We start from the raw sequence: 23,813 nt of genomic DNA, 5'->3' as shown, positions 1-23,813 counted from the left end.
ACTATTTAAGGGAAATATATTTTATATTGTAAATATAACTAGTTTTTTTTACTTGTGTCATGTCCTACATCAATGTGGGCTCTAATCCCAACTCCCAACGTGGCATGCATGTTCTTAGTAGCCCATCAAGAGATGTCCTAGGGAGCACTTTTTGGAGTTTTGATGAAAACCCTCGGAGTTTGCTAACTAGGCTCATTGAGTCTACCCTGAGTGGAAGTTTCGGCCATTCCCATGAGGATTGACATGAGTCTTTCTGGTCAAACCTATTAGTAAGGTTCATTATTATTAGTGATTTGAGATTCCATTCCTTATAGGAATTTGCTGACTAAAATGGACTTACGTTGTGCTGGGTTCAAGTGAATGGATGAAGTATGACACTCTAATCCCTTCTGCCTGGGGTTCTAAAGTGATGTGAGTCGGGATTTTTGGTTTTTAATGGTCCATCACATGCAATTTTTATTCCTTCTTAGAAAATCTCTCAGCTTATCGAGAACACCCATATATAGGTTTGGATCCGTTGAGGATCCATCCTCTCGCTTCCCTTGAGAGAGTAGTTTTAGCTACCTGATCATCTACCACTTTAGGTTCAACATATAAAAGCAACTTCTTTGAATTATCTTCTGATACAAATTCGTTACACACCTTTAATTCACGAAACAAAAATAAAATTTTAGAAAAGATTAGTACCTAACTTGCAATCACAAACATCTTATTTCGAATGCATTATACATAAAATTTTAACAAGTTTATTTTCAAGATAGATCTTTTATTTCCAAAAATTAATAACATCGAGATAATTTAGCATAAGTGGCAATACCTTCCAATAGTCTTCCTGGATTCCCCCTTCCCTGGGGACTAGTTTGGACTAAATCTAAACAAGAATTTCATACTTGAGAATAACTCCCTTGGATTTTTGTGGGTCCTTGCCTGCAATAAAGAAAATCTTGGTTAGTTTAATTATGAACAACATCCTTTGGCAATTTCATCTCGAGGTCTCTTATATATGAGGATTAGCGTTTGTGATTACCCATTAGAGATTTCGTTTGATCAACACAAATAAAAAATATTACATCTTTTAGGGGACACAGTACCTTCATTGTACTTGCTTAGGTTCATCTTGTATAGACCCAAGTTACCCCTTGGAATTTGTGGTTAAGAATCCTTTTAAAAAGATTATATGCAGGAACCAAATAAAATCTTATTTTATAGATGCACCTTTTGTTGCCTATTTATAGGATGAAGGCAGCAGCTATTTTTAATTTTTAAAAAAAGTATATAAGGATCCATGATAGGTGCTTGGTTGATGGTATTCGTAGCTTCATTTGTAATCCTTGTACTTGCCATTCTGTTTGTAGTAATTGTGTTTGCAGTGTTATTGGCAGCTCCTGCTTCTGTGACCTTCGTAACTTTCTTTTTTGAGGCCATGGTCTTTAATTGCGAGATCACAAAAGGGGATTTTGGCAGAGGAGCTTGGGGGTAATTAGATAGATATAATTTTGATTGAGCAGGGGGAGTGGGGGAAGGCAATCACCAAGAATTTAGAAAAATCGATAAGAGTCTTGATTCCATAGAGAAATAGAATAGAAGGGATGGATGATTCGAATTCAAGAGCTTGCAGAATATCCTTCTTGTCTTCATGGCGAGAAATTCCCGTGCTCGCACTTCTCTTGCCCCATTCCCTCTTGCTCTATATTCCTAAGAAGGGCCTCTCTCCTCTTGCTTGGACTACCCTCAATGGCTCCCCTTGCCTTGTATTTATAGCTAAATTGAAGAAGAAGGGTTGTGACCAAGAAGAAGAGCTCTTTATGGAAGGGATCTTGGCAAAATCAGCAATTTGAAGCTTTCAAGATACAAACTAATGCTGTCGATTTGGAATTTGAGGTCCGAAGAGGCTGGCAGAGATGCCATGATTGATTCGCCTAGCTCTCAAATGATCTTGATTTGATCCAAGCCTCTCGTCAAAGTGAGAAGAGGGGGAGATTGTTGGAGTTAATTTCTGAATTATTGGAGCTAAATTTAGGATCTTTGGTTGAGAATCGGAGATGCCGTATTTGGGAAAAATAGAGTACTATTTTTTCCATAAAAAAGGGGGGGCAGCATGACGTCATCATCTCCCTCTGAATCTTCTTATTAAAAAAAACATTAAGCTTTAAAGCTTAAAGCTTTTGTAACTTACCTTACTTGCCAAGTTTAAAACATGTTTGGTCAATCTTCGAGTTATGACTCACAACTCTCGTTTACGTGGTAACTTCAGTGTTGGATGGCTACACTCCTTGTTAATTCGGGAAAATGTCAGTTACAATCCTAATATGGTCACTTTGCTTGAGATGTTCTCTATTTAATGTTTTAGAGTTCTTCAAGTCCATTTTTGTGAGAAGTCGTGAAGATTTTAAATTAAAGTCGGGATATCACACAAAGCACATGATTACCATAATACTGACCAATAAGGCTACATCCAATGTGAAAAGTGTCATATGGCTCCTCCAACTATGAAAGTTGTGACCTCAACAGAAAAATATATAGAAATAATCATAAAGTCAAGAAATGGCTGCAAAAATCTTAGGCAATTGAGAAAATGCCAAACACAATTTTTGACATGAATGCTATAGGATTATCTAGTGTGGCACCATTGTCTCACCTAGAAGACACAAGCATGATATGAAGAGACTACCTTCAAACTTGACCGCCATTGGTTCCAATGTATTAAAATAGAACTTGGCCTTGTTGCCACATTGCCTCCACCAACAAAAATATACCATTAAGATCATGGATGTGGAGTAATCCAAATATCTAGAAGGCATTCAAACTACGGATAGAAGTAGTGACAGAATACTAGGAACCATCCTTCTTCTTTCCGTAAACCCTAGACTCGACCTCTTGCTTTACCATCAAACACAAATTCAAACCCTAAGCCTTCTCTCCAGCCAAATCCCAACATACCAAATTTCTAGCCCTTACCAATAATGTCTCCAAAGCAAAGTCTATAGTTTGCTACAAGTGTCATCAACCAGGACACTTAGCAGTGAATTGTCAATCCCAAAAGCAAGCTATTCAAATCAATCACTTGGGAGCGATTGAAGATGAAGATCATGAAGATATGCCAGACTTCACTGAAGATGATGATGATATTGGTGATGCTTCAGATACTTTACCAAGTACGCCAAATCCTCATTCGTTATTAGCAATAAAATGTTTTGTGGATGGTCAAGAAAATATTATTTTGCATGATGATGGAAGCACGCATGATTTAATTTCTGCAAAGTTGGTAAAATAATTGAATTTACCTACTGTTCCAACTCATTATTGCATAAAGATTGCATTCTTAGGCACTAGATACAATGGTACACAAGAAGTTCATGACTTAGAGATTAAAATCGGTGATTATGTTGAGTGTAGAAATTTCTTGGTTGTGCCTTTGCAAGCTAGTGATATTATTCATGACTTAGAGATTAAAATCGGTGATTATGTTGAGTGTAGAAATTTCTTGGTTGTGCCTTTGCAAGCTAGTGATATTATTTTAGGAATGCCTTGGCGTCAAAATATAATCCCAACATAGATTATTCCACACATTCCATGAAACTTCATTCTAACGGAAAACAAATCACATTACATGGATCACACACCTTTGATAATTTTTCCGTGCTTAGTCACATGCAGTCTAAACGTGCATTGAGAAAAGGTAGCAAATCATACTTATTATGGGTGAATGAAATTGAAGCTAAGAAAAGTCAGATGCATCCTAGGCATGCACAATTTGTTTTACAATTTAAAGATTGTTTTGTTGATGATTTACCACTTGGTTTACCATCTACATGTCCCGAAGACCATAAAATAGAATAAATCCCAGGTTATCAACCACCATGTAAAGCACCTTATAGACACAATTAGATTGAGCAAAAAGAAATCCAAGCACAAGTTGAAGAACTATTGAACCGAGGACTCATTAGGCCCAGTAGTTCTCCTTTTGGTGCACCTGTTCTATTAGTTAAGAAGAAAAATAATGCCTATAGGATATGCATTGACTATCATGCCCTAAACAAGATTACTATTAAGAATAGATATCTGATCCCTAGGATAGATGACCTCATGGATAAACTACAAGGGCCACTATTTTTAGCAATATAGATCTCAAATCTGGATATCATCAAGTATGATTGGATACACCTGACATTTTCAAGACTGCAACTCAGTTTGGTTATTATGAATTTCTTAATATTCCTTTCGGTTTGACCAATGCACCAGCTACATTCAGTCGTATGATGAATCGTATATTTTTGAAGTATCAAAATTGTATGATTGTTTTCTTTGATGATATATTGGTTTTTAGTAAGAATGAGAATGATCATTGTGAATATCTATCTTTGGTTTTTACATTGTCGAAAGAGAATCAATTATATGCTAACCCTAACAAGAGTGAATTTTTCCAAACCCAAATTGAATATTTAGGTCACAATGTTTCTTCTGATGGTATTCGTGTTGATTCTAATAAGATAGAGGTAATTTTGAATTGGCCAATCCCTAAAAATGTGCATGAGTTACATTCTTTCTTAGGTCTTGCTAGCTTTTATAAAAATTCGTGAAATTTTTTTCATTGCTTGCATTGCCTTTGACAAAATTGTTAAAGAAATGTGTTGTATATCATTGGCATGACAACCAGCAAAAGTCTTTTGATTTATTGAAACTTGCTTAACACATGTACCTGTTTTGCAATTACCTAATTTTAATTGACTATTCTTCCTAGTAGTCAGTGATGCTAGCGGATCAGGAATAGGAGATGTCTTCATGCAAGATTCATATCCAATAGCCAATTCTAGTTGCAAACTCTAAATTGAAGTATTCCATCTATGATAAAGAATTGTTAGTTGTAGTTCAAGCCTTACGTAAATGGAAACACTATCTAATGGGATCCGAATATATGTTCAAAACTGACCAGCAAAGTATCAAACATCTCCTCAGTCAGCCACAATTTTCTGACGGTCATATTAAATGGGTTGCTTTTATTCAAAGTTTTCATCCACTTATCCAATATCAACTAGGAAAAGAAAATGTTGTTGCCGATGCATTGAGTAGAAGACCAAGTATCCATAATATTTCCGTTCTATCTTTTGATTCTCTTATTCCTATGAAGGATACCTATGACAATGACCCTAATTTTCAAGCTGATTGGAACAAATTAATTGCTAATACCTAGATTCTAATTGATTCTATCTTATTTTGATGGATTTATGTTTTATGAGAAAAGATTGTGTGTCATTGTTCAATTTAGATAATTTGTGTTGCACGAAATTCATTGCCCTCCATATCAAGGCCATAGAGGTATTATTTCTACTTTAAGAAATTTGGCTAAAAAAAATTATTGGCCACAAATGGAATCTAATGTTTCTAACTTTGTTTCTGAGTGTTTAATTTGTTAAAGAGTCAAGCGACACCACTGTAAGCAATATGGCTTGTTAATGCCTTTATAAATTCCTAAACGTCCATGGAAACATATTTCAATGGATTTTATAATCGGTTTACCTAATATACAAGCTAATCATGATATGATTTGGACCATAGTAGATCGATTTAGCAAACAAACATATTTTCTACTATGCAAGAAAACATTAACTGCATCTCAAGCTGCACAATTGCTTTTGAAGACTGTTTTCACTAACCATGGTTTGCAAAAGTTATTATTTTTTATCGTGATCCTAGAATTTGTAACAATTTTTGGACTACTTTGTTTGCTAATTTGGGTACTAAGATTGATTTCTCATCTGCTTTCCATCGAGAAACCAATGGGAAAATAGAAGCTACTAACAATACAATTCTAGATCTTTTGCGTGCATACACAATTTCAAAACTACAAACATGGGATACACATTTGCATCTACTTTAATTTGCATACAATAATACACCACACACAACTACTCAAAAAGCATATTTTAAAATTATTTATGGACATAGATTGCCTACACCTATTGCATCATTGTTGAACAAAGTTAAAGCTGCTAATGATATTTCCAATACACATGCTACTATTTTTGCTCAAGTTAAAGACATGATTGTGAAAGCCCAGCAATCATACACTAAACAAGCTAATAAGAAAAGAAAATCCATGATTTTTTATGTTAATGATTATGTTTGATTAGGCATTGAAAAGAGAAGATTGCAAAGTTTTGAGAAACACCCTATTGTTAAATTAGCACCTAGGTTTTATGGACCTTTCAAAATAATTCATAAGATCAATGACAATGCATTTAAATTAGAACTATCCCAACACTGGAAGATACATAATACTTTTCATATGAGTTTACTACACCATTTTAGAGGCCAATTACATGTCCACCCTCTCTATGAAAACCCTCCTTTGTTAGAAGAAGAAACTGAAATTCTTGAACTTAAAACTATTCTAGACACTGACTTTATGACCACTATAACTCGCCATAGATATTCTAAATAATTGGTTAAGTTTAAAAATCATCCTGTTGAAGAGGCCCAATGGATGCACGCCCACGACTTAAGTGCTTACCTCTCACTGCTCGCTCCACATTGAGCTAATAGCAATTGAGGAAAATTGCTATCCCACCCTGGGGGTATGATGCTAGGAGGCATATTCCATAGTGGATTCCATGAGGTTTTTATTCCACGGTGGATTCCGTGAGGTTTTTCGGTGGATTTCGTAAAACTATATTTATTTGCCCCGGCTCGTACACAAGGTGGATTCCTTCTGCGAGAAGTTTACGGGGATGTCTGTCCTCTTCAGGCGTCAGATTAATTTAATGTGCATGTGGGTGATTTCATAGTGCGTGATTCCGCAAAATACATATCAAATTAATGGACATTTATGAGTTTAGAGTGCGCACTTGAATTAAATTAAGGGTAGGATAGAGTTCCAACATATTTAATTATTTTGTAGCTGAAGACTGCTAGCTATTCACTTTTGTGGGTTTTATCTTATTATTTTTTAACAACTATGAATGCTTCAGTTGATGTGTAAAGCAGGCAGTGGTGGTGTTGGGAAGCACCAGTGGCGATGGTGTGAATTCAAAATACCTGGAAGAATTAATATTTTTGATGGGCACACGCCTTATCACTAAAGGCATGGCGCTAATATTTATTTAGACACGCTTATTTATTAAAGCACCACTTAACAAATGTTTATTATTTTGTATGCACATAGACGCTCTATTAAATATTCCATTATTTGGTATTTGTATTTGGGCACAGCCTAACTTTTGGACACCCAAACACCTTACTTTATAGTTGAGCAAAAGAAAACAATAAAGCATGCTAATTGTAAAGTGGGCTATTTTTAAGCTTGGAGATAAATACATCTATAAATACATGCCTTGTGAGTGCTCAGACAAGGCATGGGGGGAGATTGCACCCAATTTGTCTTTTTATCTCATGTTGTGCAAATTCTCTTTTAGCTTTTATGAAGAATTGTAGAGTTCTTTGTTCTTGGGGACCTTCCGACATTCACTACGTATGCATACATCACCCAATCTACGCACCAATAGATTACATGGATCTAAAAAAGATCACACAGTGAACATGTATTTGATTTCTAAAGTGGATGATTTTCTTGATGAGCTCAAGGAAAATAAGTTCTTTACCAAGATTGACTTGAGATCACGATATTATCAACTTCACATGTGATGAGTGCCATTATGTCTGAGCATCACTGCCATAGTGTAGAGTGTAGTCATATTCAAGATTTACACAAGTGGACATTGATATCCTAACCTACAATCAACATTCAAAGTAAAAAGATAGTCATACTCAAAAGATAACGGAGATATAGATGATATACTTAGACAAAACTCCCAAGTATAGTGATATTTGTATCCAATATAATCTTCTCATTAGAGACGGGAATGACATTATCTGAATACATTGAGACCAACACTGGAGAAGTAACATAACTTCATAGGCTCAAAGGGGAGACAATAGAAATACAAGAGGGGAGAATAGTACTACTACCAACGATCATGACTCAAGACATAAATTGGGGATAGCTCTATTGCTATCATAGCAACTTGGCTATTAGTTAAAAAATAGGTCAAGTGTGAGCTGTCAAACCAACTAGGCTACTAGACTATGAACTATCGAACCAACCAACTACCTACTACCCAAAGGAAAACATGAATGATCCCCTTGCTTGAGCAAGCCTCTCCCTTTTATAGCTTGCTACTAGCTGCAATATCCTCTCTGATAGTGTGCCATGCCAATGGCCATAATTACCACTACAGTCGTTTGCTCATCAATGTGCCGCTAGTCGTCTTGCTTTTAACACTGCTAACCATCCTTAACATTGGCATGTAAAATAGACTCAAACCCATGGAGTTATTCACTAATGTCACCTTTATCGTGGATGGCAGGTGCATCATTTTGCTAGATATGGACTTGCTTATTGTTGCTGATGCGAGGCAAGGGGAGCTGGACCTAGAGAAGGGACATGAGGAAGTAAGAGGTGGGGTGGGTTGGGGTGTGGTGAAGGCTAGAGTTAGGGTGCTACACCTGACCAAGTTGTTGGGGTCATAGTGAAGGGAGTAGATTATATTGCAAGTGGTGCTATTGTAGCTAGAAGTCGATCTGGGCCCAGAGTGAAGGCTATGGCACATTATGAAAGATTGGCTCGACTACGAAATTTTCCAAGTAAAGTGCTTCAAGCTAGATTTGATGTTAGAGCTGATCACTCTCAAATATGATGCTAGCAAGGTGGGTTTGCAAGCCATTCATTTCTTGTTTATCTAGGGATTCGGTTCTCAAGAGTGCATAGATACCATGCCAACATTTCAAGGATAGGGTTTCAGACTTAGCAACGTGGTCCAGAGTTGGGCAATGTTTGCCAACTTCATGATATCTTGATTGGGAGTGAGGGGTCTTTGGAGAGTGGATCATCATGGTTAGGATCTTTGCCTCCTTAATCCTTACTTGGATTGTGAGGATTTAAGGATTTCTCTTAGATTCTTGTGCAGCTCTTTCTTAGCTTTTATCATGATTGGAGCAAGCCCTCTGATGATGTTTTGGTGGAGGGAAAACTATGGTTTGTCCAAATCTTGACTAGAATAGGAAATTTCAACCTCATTCATTTCTTATGATACCTTCACCTACTCTTCCTCTAGAATATACTACCAGGGAAGGTCAGATTCTATCTTTAAGTCTTAGTTTAGATCTAGCAGTGCATGTTGCAAGACTGTAATCTAGTTCTTTGCCGTAGTATTTTGCTCCTCCAACACTTTATAGTTCTCCACCACCATCTACCACTTCAAATCTATGGAACTAGTGCAAGTGATGAAGAAGTCAAAGAAGTCTAGAGCTGAAGCCTTCATGACACATCTTCACCACTTATGATGGCGAGGGTCTCTTCCTTGGCAATCTGCTTCCCTTTTCCTAGAGGCAAGGGCATGAGATACTTTGTTACTATCCCTTTACCCTTGGACGATTGATCTAAGAGGTTTTGGAGAGTGGGCATTTTAGTGTGGAGTAGGGCCACAAGTTTGAATGTGACACCAAAGCCTAAAGCAGAGTGTGAGTGGGATGGGGCTCATTTGATTTGTTAGGGGAAGCTTAGAGTAAGGGTGTGACATGGTGGCCTAGAGTTCAAGATTTAACTTTTTCTAGTGGTCAAGTCACTCCTTCTCATAATTCTATTGGAGTTTCTCAATGGTCTCTGGATTGAGTTGGGACGAACCCGCTGGTTGCTCCACGCTTATCGCATGTACATGAAGGAAGACATATTTCTTCTCCACATACTATGCTTTGTTCTAGATGCCATTTGCAAAGCCAACTACACTTGATGGCATGCCTCTAGTCTTTGCCAGTGTTTGTGGATGGTGGCATCCTTCTGCCAAAGCTATTTGGAGAGGGTGGAATTGGCATGCTTAAGGCATGCCACTTGGCTAGTGAGCTCTTAATGCTGGTGCTACTATCAAGTCAAGAGCCCATTGACAAAGTTGGGGAAATAGTGTGCCATTTTCTAGCTAAATTGCAAAGGGATGAGGATGAGTTGCTAGGAAGAAAGACCAAAATATTAAGTGGCAATAGTGGAGGTGCTATTTGCACTAGTTTTGTCAAAGCGACCGTAGTACCCTTGTTATCTTAGGAGGGTTCTTCCTCTTGATGGTGCTTTTTTCCTTGAGATTTGAGGAGGGCGAGTTTGGCAGAGAGGCTACTAGTGAAAGTGGACTTCTTGGGTGAGTTGGGGGATGGATTTCCTAGGACTAATGATTGTGTTGTGGTGCTAACTTGGTAGGGGTTTGATCTAGTTGATCCATTTCTTGGAGGACTTGGTCTTTTGAGCTCTTTGTAATTAGGTGCTAGAGAGGGTTAGGGTTGGGATCCTATGAGGCATAATCTCAGGTTGAGATTAGCATGGATGGAGTTTGCAAGGCAAGTGGTGGAAGCTATCCAACTAGGTTGATGATAGCAAGCCAAGGAAAGAGGAAAGGAAAATGCTAGATGCATATTACCTTCATTGGTTTAGTTTTGGCCAGATGGTGGGTTAAGCCATTTTTCCTCTACAAAGAGGTGGTCACAAAACACATGTGCCCAAGCAATAGGAAGAGCATAAGGAGAGAAGAATACCTTTCTAGATACTCTCTTGACTTTCTGCATCTAAGCTTCAAAATTTCTCTTGTCTTAATACTTCTGTTATCTCAACTTCTACAATGTCTTCACTCTCTTCATCTTTTATTTCAAATTCTGGAAATCTTCAGAGTCCAACCCTTGTCCTCCTTCTTTGGGTGCTTATTTGGTAGACTTTGTGACTACACATGTTGTTCATTGATTTGCAAAACATAAACTAGAGCACCATGGCTATAAATTTGCATTGGCCTTTAGAATCTCCTCTTTCTCATCATCACTCAATCATTTCACCATGTTGATAGTTTTTACCATGGTGGCTGGTATGCATTGCAATGACGGAGTGAAATCCTTTTGCAAGAAAATAGTAACTTTGTGTTAATTCTAGTGAATAGTGAGTTTGTCTTGATCCCAATTGTGTGTTATTTGTGCTTGGCAAAGCCAAGACCTTTCCAACAAGGGGTGATAATCCACGCTTGCATGCTCCATATTTAAAACAACTAAAGAAACCAAGAAGGGAATGGTAGCAATTTCCAAAATCACAAGGGGTGATAATCCAGGCTTACATGCTCCATATTCAAAACAACTAAAGAAATCAAGAAGGAAATGGTAGCAATTTCCAAAATCACAAGCAGATAATGCCAAGTAATCTCACCCTTTGCTAATTTGCCATTCTTACTAGAAATGGGGCTGGTTCCCAATCCATCAATCTACATTCCTTACAGATTACCAAGGTTATGATGTTGACATTGGATTTACAATAAAGCAAGATGTTTTGGATGATTCTGTGGTGCGCAGATCAGGTGCTATATGCATGCGTAGTGAATGTCGGAAGGTCCCCAAGAACAAAGAACTCTACAATTCTTCATAAAAGCTAAAAGAGAATTTGCACGACATGAGACAAAAAGACAAATTGGGTGCAATCTCCCCCCATGCCCTGTGTGAGTGCTTCACAAGGAATGTATTTATAGATTTATTTATCTCCAAGCTAAAAAATATCCCACTTTACAATTAGCATGCTTTATTGTTTGCTTTTGCCCAAATATAAAGTAAGGTGTTTGGGAATCCAAAAGTCGGGTTGTGCCCAAATACAAATACCAAATAATGGAATATTTAATCAAGTACCTATGCGCATACAAATCCACCTTGTGTACGAGCCCCGAGAAATGAATATAATTTTATGAAATCCACCAAAAAACCTCATGGAATCCACCATTGAATATGCCTCCTGGCATCATTTTGTCCTAGCACCAAATAGGGAGTACTAAAATATTTGGATTAGATAATGGGTGGGGTGGTACTGGATCTTGTTAGACCCTTCAAATTATCTTTTAGAGTAGTTGTTTGCAACCATAATAGCTACTACTTGAGAATTTGGTAATACTGGTTGATATGGTTGGATAAGCTTCAATTAATAGGTGGTCCTTGAAAGTTGGTATAAGATTTAAAATTTCTCCTAATGGAATAGTGATATTAATAAGTCCCCATCTAGTTGAATTTGGAATAATCACAACCCGTGGCCTATCTCCTTCTATTTTGCAAGATCAGAATCAATCTTCTAGCTCTTACTATCTTGGGAATTAGATTCCGGGGCCTTACTATGCTTCTATTCAAGATGAGCTTATGAATTCTTTCCTTGTTCCTTACCAAGATTAGCTTTCAATGTATTACTCTTCTTTTAACCAGGATAAACCTATGGATGCCTACCTTTCTTGATTCCAAGATGAACATCTAGATGCTTATTTAGTGCTATTTTGGAAGAGACTTTCGGATTTTTAAAATACAAATGAATCCTTGCAGTGTGTGGGGCTCTTGCCTTTGGGGATAAAACCTTGGTGACACTGCTAGGTTGTGGATCATTTTTTGTAACTTTCTTAGCTTTATCTTGCTTCAGGGTTGGTAGTTCCCAAACATTATCCTACTACAATGGCTTAGACTTCACAGTGTTCAAGCCCATGACCATTCCCTAGGTTTAATAATTCCATCCTAAACTTGGGTGTGGGTTTACCTTCACACATGGTTTTACACCTTGAACTTGTGGGGTTTGTGCATCCGGCTACTAATTATACTGTGGATAGCTCATCACAGTGTAGCTTCATTCACTCCTCTCGGGGTTTTATCATCCCAACCATCATTTTTTTGTGGAGGATTCTTTGCTACCCATGAATTTCCATACCATCTCTTGGGTTGAATATTTGGACTAGAATTCGATGATAGATATTTTATCGTGGACAATTCCCCTACTATCCATTTAGCTACTTGATGTCAGACTCTCTTCCTTTGCCCACAAAGTGCCCATGAGTTTCAATGATGCTTCCTTATAAGTTTTTCTGGATTGAGTTACCACATTCACATCTAGCTCTGTTAGCTCCTTATTTTCAATGTGTTGGCGCTAGGTATGAATGCAGATCTTTGCCCTTGTCTTCTCTGGGCATCATATGATTGGGCTTCGGGACACTTCAACCTCCAATGCCATTTCTATATACAGGAGAAATAATGATTTAAAAATGGCTAGAAATTTCCTATCTTCTTTCTCCCCTACCATGTTGTTGGGGCACTGCGTGCTCAATGGTCGAAAGAGATGGGGTACCCCCAGTCATCACAACAAGAAGGCAGGTGCTAATACCTATGCAACAAAAGAAGATGGGTTGGAATCTATGAAAAATATGATAGAAATGTTAGGAGAATATCGGAGTAGTCACCCTATCAAGTATTGCAAGCAACTCAATACACATCAAACATACCCTGAGCATTTGGCCTATAACTCAACTCCTCTTCTGGCAATGGCTCTTAGGAGAACATTGACTCTTGATCATTCATATAACTAAGCTCTAGTAAAAGAACTTAGCATGGCCATACAATCCAATGTATTCATAGGCTTTAACCCATGACCCTAAATTCAAGATTAGGCATATATAAATTCTTATCTCAAGATAAATGTACATTAACTTGACTTATTCTAATTGTAACTCAATATATGTCCCATAGAATATCCAATCATTGCATGCATGTTCTCCTTTAAGAGTGCTAAAGGAAAAAGAAACAACAAGGGCAATACATCACATCAAAGCTTAAAAATCAATCAAGACAGATGGAGATATAGTTCAAGTGAATAAGCATGTGGTGATGGTTCAAGAGGAGGATAATATGCTATCATGTTGACAAGGTTGCATACAAAGTTGGTGGTCATGGTACATGGTATGATGATTTGCAATTATGAAGCTAGATATGAAGATCCTTCTAATCACTTTTATGTTCTGCAATTGATACTTCTCCTTTTGATTCTGTCAGGTTGCCTTCTATGGAATCATCCCATGCTCACAAATAGAGAGGTGCTTTTATTGCTTTTCTTTCTTCACAAACTTCATGTTATGTTGCTATAGGCTTTTCTTTGAGTGAAACAAGCATGACCTCACTCTCCCATCCATCACATTTTCTGGGCCTCCATTGAAGACAATCATAATGGCCAATCAATTTGCCCTTGCCGCATCTACCAAATCCATAAAAATCAACATGTGAATGTTTGCATTACTGTCTTACAGATTTTAACCACTCTTAAAATAAGACCTGGCTCACAAAGTCCTCCTTCATCTCACACATGATTATCATAATTAGTTCTTGCATAGTGCAGTAGATTTGAACCAAGAGTGAGTCTAAGAATCTCACATAATATGACATTGTAGAACAAATGCTCTTACCTTGGCACATAGATAAGACAAACCATTATAACCACCTCATCATTTAAGTACATTCTCCTTGGCCCCTCTTTATTCCTTAAATACCTTCTTCTCTTAGTTACTAACTCTCTCTCTCTCCCTCTTTCTCTCTCAATATCTATATCCCCCCCCCTTCTCTCTCTCTCTCAACCTCCTCACCTCATCACACATGTACTCTCACATCTTTTTTACCCTCTCTCTCTCTCTCTCTCTCTCTCTCTCTCTCTCTCTCTCTAGCTTCCCCTTAACTTCCACTCCATATAAAACAAGACTTCATACAATTGATTAAATATCTTCCCCTTTAAACAAATACTTGGAGAGGGACGTGTTGAGAACCTAGACATTGATGCACGTGATTCTCTCTCTCTTTGGCACACTTGCCTCCAAAGTTATTTAACTTGTATATGTGCTAATCAAGGTGAAGCATTGAATGTTTTTGTTTTTGTTTTTGAGCTGGGTGCCTAATCAGGCTCAAAGGTGGAACCCTGTATCACTAGATAATATGTGATGTCCTCTTTAGTCACTATCTTGCTCTCACTACTTCCTTTAGGATCGTGTCCCCGAGAAGACTCCGCTTACCGACCAAATGATGGGGTTGCACCAGCCAGCACCCCGGTGTACACTCGAGTCAATTGACCTACAAACATGGATCATGCTTTGGGAGTCATCGATGTGGATGGGGGCCGATGATGAGTAGAAGGTTCAACAGAATCAGATTAGCCTTGACAATACTGTTACTATTATTGTATGGGTAGAAGGTTCAGCAGAATCAGATTTGCAGTAGTATATCTGTGGTAGTACTGTATGGGATCGTCATCGTTCTTCTGCTTCGGGAGTAGAGGAAGAGGAGAAGGGACGAAGTGCGCCTGATCAGAGGGATCGATAGGAGAAGGAATTACGTCATCCAACGAAGGGAGGCGATTGATGCAGCGGCAAGCAACGTCGCTAGTGCTGTCGGCGAGGATCCATTTGGACCGACGAGCGACGGCATGCTAAATGGAGCGGCATGAGTCCATGCAAACTTCCATCGCAGGGTGGCACAAGTCCATGCACTATTGATGAGCATTAATCAAACTTCCATCGCGAACTTCAATCAAGCTTCCGTGCGAACGTTGATCGAACATGGAGACCATCTTTCAATCGACCATCGACCCTCAAACAAGTGCATCATCTTTGAGATCCTTTAAACCCTGAACATGATAAAAATGGTCATCGCCAATTCAGAGCTCTGGGAGCGCCCGCCAAACTGGTCTGCACTCCGTGCTCCCAGAGCTCCGACATGGAGACGATGCCTCTTTTCTTTCACAGTAGATCGCACGCTAATTCAAGCCATAGACACGCTGTGAACAAATCTCCTCAATCTTGCTTTTGATGTGTGAATGGCCAATTTTCAATCACAAATGACTGTGAGGATGGCGACCATGTTTGTGTTAGGAGGCATGGCGTAGCAATCAGGCAGGTAGTAGCAGCTCTTATGCTTGAATTTGTCCATCAAACAAGAAGGTCGTGTTGATATCCATGAAACGATAGGAAGCCACAAATGTCTATGAGGATGGCAACCATGTTTCTGTTAGTAGGCATGGCATAGCAATTAGGCAGGTAGTAGCAGCTCTTATGCTCGAATTTGTCCATCACATGAGCCTTCATTATGCTGAGTTAGCTGTACTTCTTCCAATTGGAGTGCCCCATGATGGATGCCAAGTTGTGGGCTTAGAGCTATTCCACTAGTTGCAACACCATGTAGGTCAACATCATATGATGATCTTCACATTGTGATACGAGAGAGGAACTATCGATAGCTAGATCAACAACCCATGGAGGAGTGAATGGGATGACCCTCAAGGTGATGTAAGAGAGCTTATGCAATTGGCTATGAGTATGTTATTATATCTGATAAGTGTACTAATACTCCGATAAGTAGGTTCCAAATATACACTTCTCTAATATGTGGAAGTTACTTATCTCATGATGAAGGAGAGCCTATACAATGGGCTAATAGTTCGCCATCATCAATTTGTCAAGGAGAGAACTAAGAGGTGAGAGAAAGAAGAGGAGTGAGGAGAGAGAAAGATTAGAAAGCTAGGAAAGAAGAGAGAGAAGCCATAGAATCTATGAACAACAAGGTGAGATAAGAGGCAATAAATGTATTAATGTTCAAAAGATGTGAAAATTTACATATTTCATCCATTTTATACCTATGTTAGTGTAATAAGGTATTATTAATAATTCTACACTAAAATATATCTTCTTCCCAACTTCTTACAGTCCATCCCTTCCCAAGGATTTTTGCCCACAAAAATAAAACAAAGTACTACTTTTGTTTTTAGCTATACAAAGTATGGAAATGAATGAAAGATTGGAGATATATTGACTAAAATGAAGACGTGAAGATAAGCCTCAATTGTATACACGATCCCAATGTCTTCAAAAGAGTTTGGAGCTTTTAAGTCTTCAAGAAATAAACTAAAAAATGAGAGGACAACTTGTTGTAAAAAATTGAACCTATTAAACAAAATCAACCATAACTTCTGGTAGAAGTATCCAAAATGAAGTGTATCACATATCAAAACATAGCTTTTGAAGAGTACTTTGAAGTATGTAGATGGAATATTTCTAAAAATTTGGCAAAATAAAAAGTGTTCTTTAATAGACTACTGTCAGAACCCTATCTACTCCATAACTAGCTTCACTATAGTTATCCTTTAGCCCACAAATGCATCTCATAGATAAGAAAACTCATCTAATATAGATTTAGGCCTCTAAGAAGCTTCTTCATGTTGTAAAGCTCTCCATCTAATCAAATATTCAATGATAGAATGAGAGTGAACCTTCTTCTCATGCTGATGTATGATCGCCTCAAGGATGTACTGAAGAAGATCTTCTTCATCTATAAGTGGCAACTCATCAATTGTATCTACAAGAGTACTATAGAAGGGCTAACTGACATGGAATACATTATAAACATTAGTGGAAGAGAGTAGCTCTAATCTATATGCCAAGTCTCCAATGCGCTTCATGATTTGGTAGGGTCCATAAATCTTGTGAGCAAGCTTGTTACTGGATCCATCCTTTAAGGTAGAGTAACGAGACTTGGGAACTTTCAACAAAACTAATTCTCCTTCTTGGAACTCTAAAGGTCACTTCTTCTCATTTGCATAAATCTTCATTTGATCTTCAGCCTTCTTAAGATTCATCTTACACTATTGAAGAAGGGTCTACATTCTTTCCAATTCTTCTTTTCCATGAGAATTGATTTTCTAATTGAAAATGGCTATGGATACGGTCGCCTTATAATCATACATAGCCTCAATGGGTGAAACTCCAGTACTAGCATGAGTGGGATTATTATAGGAAAACTTAGCTAAATGCAACCAAGAATCCCACAAATGGCGCTTCAGATCATGTTAGAAATGACGAAGGTAAATCTCCAACCACTTATTCAACCTTTCTGTTTGGCTATCAATTTGTGGAATTATATGCTATAGAAAGAGCCAATTTAGTGTCCATGAAGCTGAATATTGCTTGGCAAAAGTTACTAATGAACTTTGAATCTCTATCATGTATAATCACTTGCAATAATCCATGTAATCTAAAGATCTACTCCATAAACTGATTAGCCACTTGTGAAACAGTGAACTGTGTCTCAGTAGAAATAAAGTGGATTGCCTTGGTGAGTCTATCCACTACCACATAGATAACATTCCATCCCCTTTTGGTAGTACATAAAATAATAATGAAGTCCATAGTAATGTGTGTCCACTTGTCCATACGAATAGGTAGTGAATGCAAAAAAACACATGGCTTATGGGTGCTATCCTTATTCTACTAACAAGGCATACACTTCATAACAAAATCCTTAACATATTTCCATAGTCCTTTCTAATAACATCTTTTGTTGATATTATTATAGGTCTTACAAACTCCAAAATGTCCAACATAAGACGAAGAATGCAACTCCTCTACAATTTTCCATGCAAAAGAATAAGTAGAAGAAATAACAATCTTATCGTTTAACTTGATTAGATCATTTTAAAGCTGATAATGTGAGTTTTTTTGCATGAGACCTTGTTGTAATTTTTGAAAAATATGGTTGAGCTCATTATCTAAAAGATAGAATTCCTGTAACTTTTCAATCCAATCACTATGTAGTTCAATCATAGAGCTGAAACTTTATATGCCCACATGCGAAAAAGAGAACAATCTATACTACCATATTGTCTTTGTCCCTCGTATGAGTGATATGAAAATCATAATTTTGCAAAGTAGCTACCCAATTACACTACTTAAGACTAAGATTGGAATGAATGAGGAAATACTTTAGGACCCTATGATCACTTTAAACTCTAAACAGGTTGCCATACAAGTAATGGTGCCACTTCTTTATCGCATGTAAGATAGTCAACATCTCTTGGTTATAGACATTTTCTTATCTATAAGCTTGTGACTTTTAAAGGCAATAGCTCTATGCTCCTATAATAAAACAACCCCTATGCCATGGTGATTGGCATCACACTATATAGTAAACTCTTTCAAAAAATCCAAACATACTAAAATAGGAGCAGAAATAGGGAATTCCTTTAACTATATAGTAAACTCTTTCAAAAAATCCAAACATACTAAAATATGAGCAGAAATAGGGGATTCCTTTAACTAGTTAAAGCTACTATCTGCAGTACATCGCAAAAGAAAGCTTCCTTCTTCAACCTGTCAGTCAAAGAAGCTACAATAGCCACATAATGCTTAATGAATTAGCAATTATAAAATGAGGATATACTAAGAAACCCTCTAAGTGAAGTAGTGCTAGTAGGTGTTCACCAATCTTTAATATACTGCACCTTCTTAGGGTCATCTTGTATCCCTTTTTCACTAACAATATGGTCTAAGTACTCAATCTCAGTCTGCATGAAAGAGCACTTCCACTACAAGGATACAAGCGCATAGCAACGGCGGATTTTGACGCAAATTAGTGGCCATTTTGTGCAAATGAACGAAAGAGAGAGCGAAAGGGAGAGCGAACTATATCTTGCATTTGAGATGGAGAGGGAGAGAAAGAGAGAAAGAGGGAGAAGGAAAGCTTCTCATCACCGCCGCCGCCATTTGCGAAGAAGAGGAGGAAGTGTACAGAGGGCGAAAAGGAGCTGCCGTCACGAAGAGGAGCTGCCGAATCCATCCTTGGGCCTTTGCGGTGAGTGCGTTGTTCCCTCTTGCTTTGTTTTTGTTTTTTCTCATTTTCTTTTGCTTTTTTTTGTTAAAAATCATATGTATTGAGAGAGGGAGAGGAAACGAGAGAGGGAAAGGAAGAGAGAAAAGGAAAGAATGAACGAGAGAGAGAGGGAGAAAACATTAAACATAATAGGGAAAGAGAGAAAGAGAGGGAGATAGAGGGACGGAGGGAGGGAGAGGTTGTTGTTGTTTTATTTCTTCTTTTATTTTTTTCTTGTTTGTTGTGGTAGTGGTAGTGGTAGTGGTAGTGGTAGTGGTAGTGGTAGTGGTAGTGGTAGTGATAGTGGTTTAATTTCTTCTTTTCTTGTTTGTTGTTGTTGTGGTAGTCGTAATAGCAGTAGTGGTAGTGGTAGTGATAGTAGTAGTAGTTGTTTTTTAATTTCTTCTTTTCTTGTTTATGGTGGTGGTGGTGGTCGTGGTAGTAGTAGTAGTAGTAGTAGTAGTAGTAGTAGTAGTAGTAGTAGTAGTAGTAGTAGTAGTAGTAGTAGTAGTAGTAGTAGTAGTAGTAGTAGTAGTAGTAGTAGTAGTAGTAGTAGTAGTAGTAGTAGTAGTAGTAGTAGTAGTAGTAGTAGTAGTAGTAGTAGTAGTAGTAGTAGTAGTAGTAGTAGTAGTAGTAGTAGTAGTAGTAGTAGTAGTAGTAGTAGTTGTTGTTGTTGTTGTTGTTGTTGTTGTTGTTGTTGTTGTTGTTGTTGTTGTTGTTGTTGTTGTAGTAGTAGTAGTAGTAGTAGTAGTAGTAGTAGTAGTAGTAGTAGTTTTTTCTTCTTTTCTTATTTGTAGTAGTAGTAGTAGTAGTAGTAGTAGTTTTTTCTTCTTTTCTTATTTGTAGTAGTAGTAGTAGTAGTAGTAGTAGTAGTAGTAGTAGTAGTAGTAGTAGTAGTTTTTTCTTCTTTTCTTATTTGTAGTAGTAGTAGTAGTAGTAGTAGTAGTAGTAGTAGTAGTAGTAGTAGTAGTAGTAGTAGTAGTAGTAGTAGTAGTAGTAGTAGTAGTAGTAGTAGTAGTAGTAGTAGTAGTAGTAGTAGTAGTAGTAGTAGTAGTAGTAGTAGTAGTAGTAGTAGTAGTTGGTGTTGTTTTTTCTTCTTTTCTTATTTATTGTAGTGGCAGTGGCAGTGGCAGTGGTAGAGAGAGATATATATTTTGTTAAAGGAAATTGGTAGGAGAGAGAGAGATGTTTTGTTAAAGGAATTGAGAGAGGGAGAGGAAGAGAAAAAGAGAGAAGAAACAAGAGAGGGGGAATAAACATACAACATAATAAAAAAAGAGAAAGAGAGAGAGAGAGATGGAAGGAGAGAAGAGAATGAATGGATAAAAAACAAAGAGAGGGTAAGATCTTGTTCTTTAACATATTCTTTTCTTGTTCGTAGTAGTAGCAGTAGCAATAACAGTAGCAGTAGCAGTAGCAGTAGCAGTGGTGGCGAGGTCTAGTATAATACCACGAGATAGAAAACACTCCGACATATGTTAATTTTGTTGAGTTACAAGAGAAGAAATCCATTCTCAAACAATTTAAGAAAGAAAAAAAGAATAATAATAAGAACAAATTGTTTGTCGTAATGTAGATCAAATGAAAAACGATGAAGGTCATGATGTTTAAGATCGTGAGGCGTATCTTAATCAGCATGTCCCATGTCCTTGCTCTCAATGTAAGCTAGCAATTAGACGAAAAAGTCGATTGTCTATAGAACACGTACAACACTTTGGCGAGTTTCAATCTGAGATCATTGATTAGGCGATCTCAAATTTTGAGCAAATGGTAAAAAAGTGTATATCAATCATGCATTGTATTTGCAAGCTAATTGAATACCATATACAAAAACATTGGGTGTGGCTGACAAATTTTCTATGCAGGGAGGTGACGTCGTGTCCCAAGGAGGAGTGTACCCTTTGCGGCCAGTTAGAAGAGTTCATGGGTGTGCGATGGATGGAGTGCCTAAGCGAATCCACCAGTTGGAAGGTGCTACCCAATCTATACTTTCAATACTAGAGGAGATAAGCAGCCTTCCAGACTTACCTACAATCTTGGAGCCTGAGATGGAGGCAATGATCGATGCATTGATGCCCATGGATGTCGAGACTTCTAATCCGCTTAGAGAGGAAGTATCCATACCATTATATGATGGGTGCAGAGTATCTCACCTGAAGGTACTACTTGCACTCCTAAGTGTGCAAGAAAAATACAGGTGGAGCGATGCGAGTGTGATCGAGTTGTTCAGGTACCTTGTACATACGCTTCGTTGATTTATTTTCGGCACTATCATAAAAAACGTTTGTGCTTTTTCAAGGTGTTTTATGATTTTTTTAAAGGTTACTCAAGTATCATATATTACCACTTGCAAATACCATGCTTGAGTCTCATGATGATGCATGACATGTTTTACGAAAGCTTGGCATGGACTACAACAGCATCCATGCATATATCAACGATTGCATATTATTTCGAGGAGAATACGAGACTATGGAGACATGTCCAAAGTGTGGTGCTCATAGGTATCGACAGGACTTGCAAGGGAAATTTTTTAGACACTTTCTGCTTATCCCCCGCATAAACCACATGTTTCGTACATCCGACATGGCGAGCTTGACAATGTGGCAAGTGCAGAATAGGTCCACATATGGAGTTCAACAAATATAAGAGGATTCATACACATGGAGCTATTGAGAGAGTGAGAGAGTACGAGAGAGATACACAAGACATGCTCCCAAAGAATGATTCATATTGATGTAGAGTTGGTATATATAGGTGAGACCCAAGTCAAGTGAGAGATGATATATATAGTTGTAACATCCCCACTCAAACAAAGGTCTCTAGCTGCAAAAGTGAAAAGCCCCTTGGGGAGAACAAGGGAAAAACCCGAGCTCCTACACATACCTACGATACAAAAATGATTTACTATAAAGTTTTCTTAAATACAATGATACATGCCTCAATCAGTGAGACAAGAACTTGGAACAATACCAAGTGCATGTCTTAATGAACTAAAGCGAGCTTCACTAAGAGATTTTGTGAAGATGTCTGCAACCATTTGATCACTGGGACAATGCTCCACCATAATGGAACCTTTCTTGGCTTCATGTCGAACATAATGATAATGAATAGCAATATGCTTTGATTTACTATGTTGTATATAGTCTTTGGTAAGACTAATAGCACTTTGGTTGTCGCATCGAAGAGATGTACTAGATGATGAAGGATGTCCCAAATCTGCAGTAGTTGTCAAAGCCAAACTAGCTCGCGAGATACTAATGATGCAGCAACATATTCGGCCTCAGTTGTAGAAACCACAACACATCATTGTTTCTTGGTGGACCAAGAAACCAAACATCCATTTACAAAGAAACAATTCCCACTTGTAGATCGCATGGATAAATGTGAACTTGCCCAATCAGCATCTGTATATCCAATAAGGTCAAGAGAAGTTGAAGAAGATAAAGAAGAATCCTCTTGACGACAATAAATAAGTCCAAACTCCTTAGTACCCTTGAAGTACTTAAGAATACGTTTTGCAGCACTCCAATGAATAGTGGAAGGGGAAGAAAGATACTCTCCCGAAAAGTTAGCTGCAAATAAAATATTTGGTTTTGTGTTTAAACCAATAAATTGAAGACAACCAACAAGATTAGCAAAAGGTTTATGAATGGCTGATTCTTCATTGTGTGTTGTAGATGTACCCTTGGTAGAGCTCGAAAGAATGGGAGTGTTGGCAAAGTGCGTATTTGTTAACCCAAATTTAACAATATCATTAATAAACTTTGTCTGGTGAAGAAGAAGAATGCCTTGTTGTCGGTGTCGTTGAACTTGAATACCCAAACAAGAATGGATCTCACCAAGATCCACCATTTCAAATGCAGTCGATAAAAGCTTCTTCATAGCATCCAAGAAAGAAATATTATTTGACACAACAATAGTATCATCAACATATAGAGCAAGAATAATAAAACATTTGTCCTCCCTTTTGATGTAAAGATTTGGGTCAGAAAAACATGCAACAAAACCTTTAGATGTGAGGAACTAATCAATCTTAATATACCAAGTACGAGAGGCTTGCTTCAATCCATATAATGCATGATGAAGCTAGCATATAAGATGCTCCTTTCCTGCAATCATAAAACCTTCAGGTTGCTCCATATAGATTTCTTCTTCAAGATCTCCATTGAGAAAAACTGTTTTAACGTCCATTTGGTGAATTTCTAGATCAAATAGTGTTGTGAAAGCCAAAAGCATACGAACAATTGTGGAGCGCACAACTGGAGAAAATGTTTCTTGATAATCTACTCCTGCAATCTGCGAGTAACCTTTTGCAACAAGTC

This window comes from Lygodium microphyllum, chromosome 7 (assembly GCF_053477565.2).
Source record: "Lygodium microphyllum isolate KBCC chromosome 7, Lygodium_microphyllum_v1.1.10, whole genome shotgun sequence".
NCBI lineage: Eukaryota > Viridiplantae > Streptophyta > Polypodiopsida > Schizaeales > Lygodiaceae > Lygodium > Lygodium microphyllum.
This window is presented reverse-complemented; position numbering follows the sequence as displayed.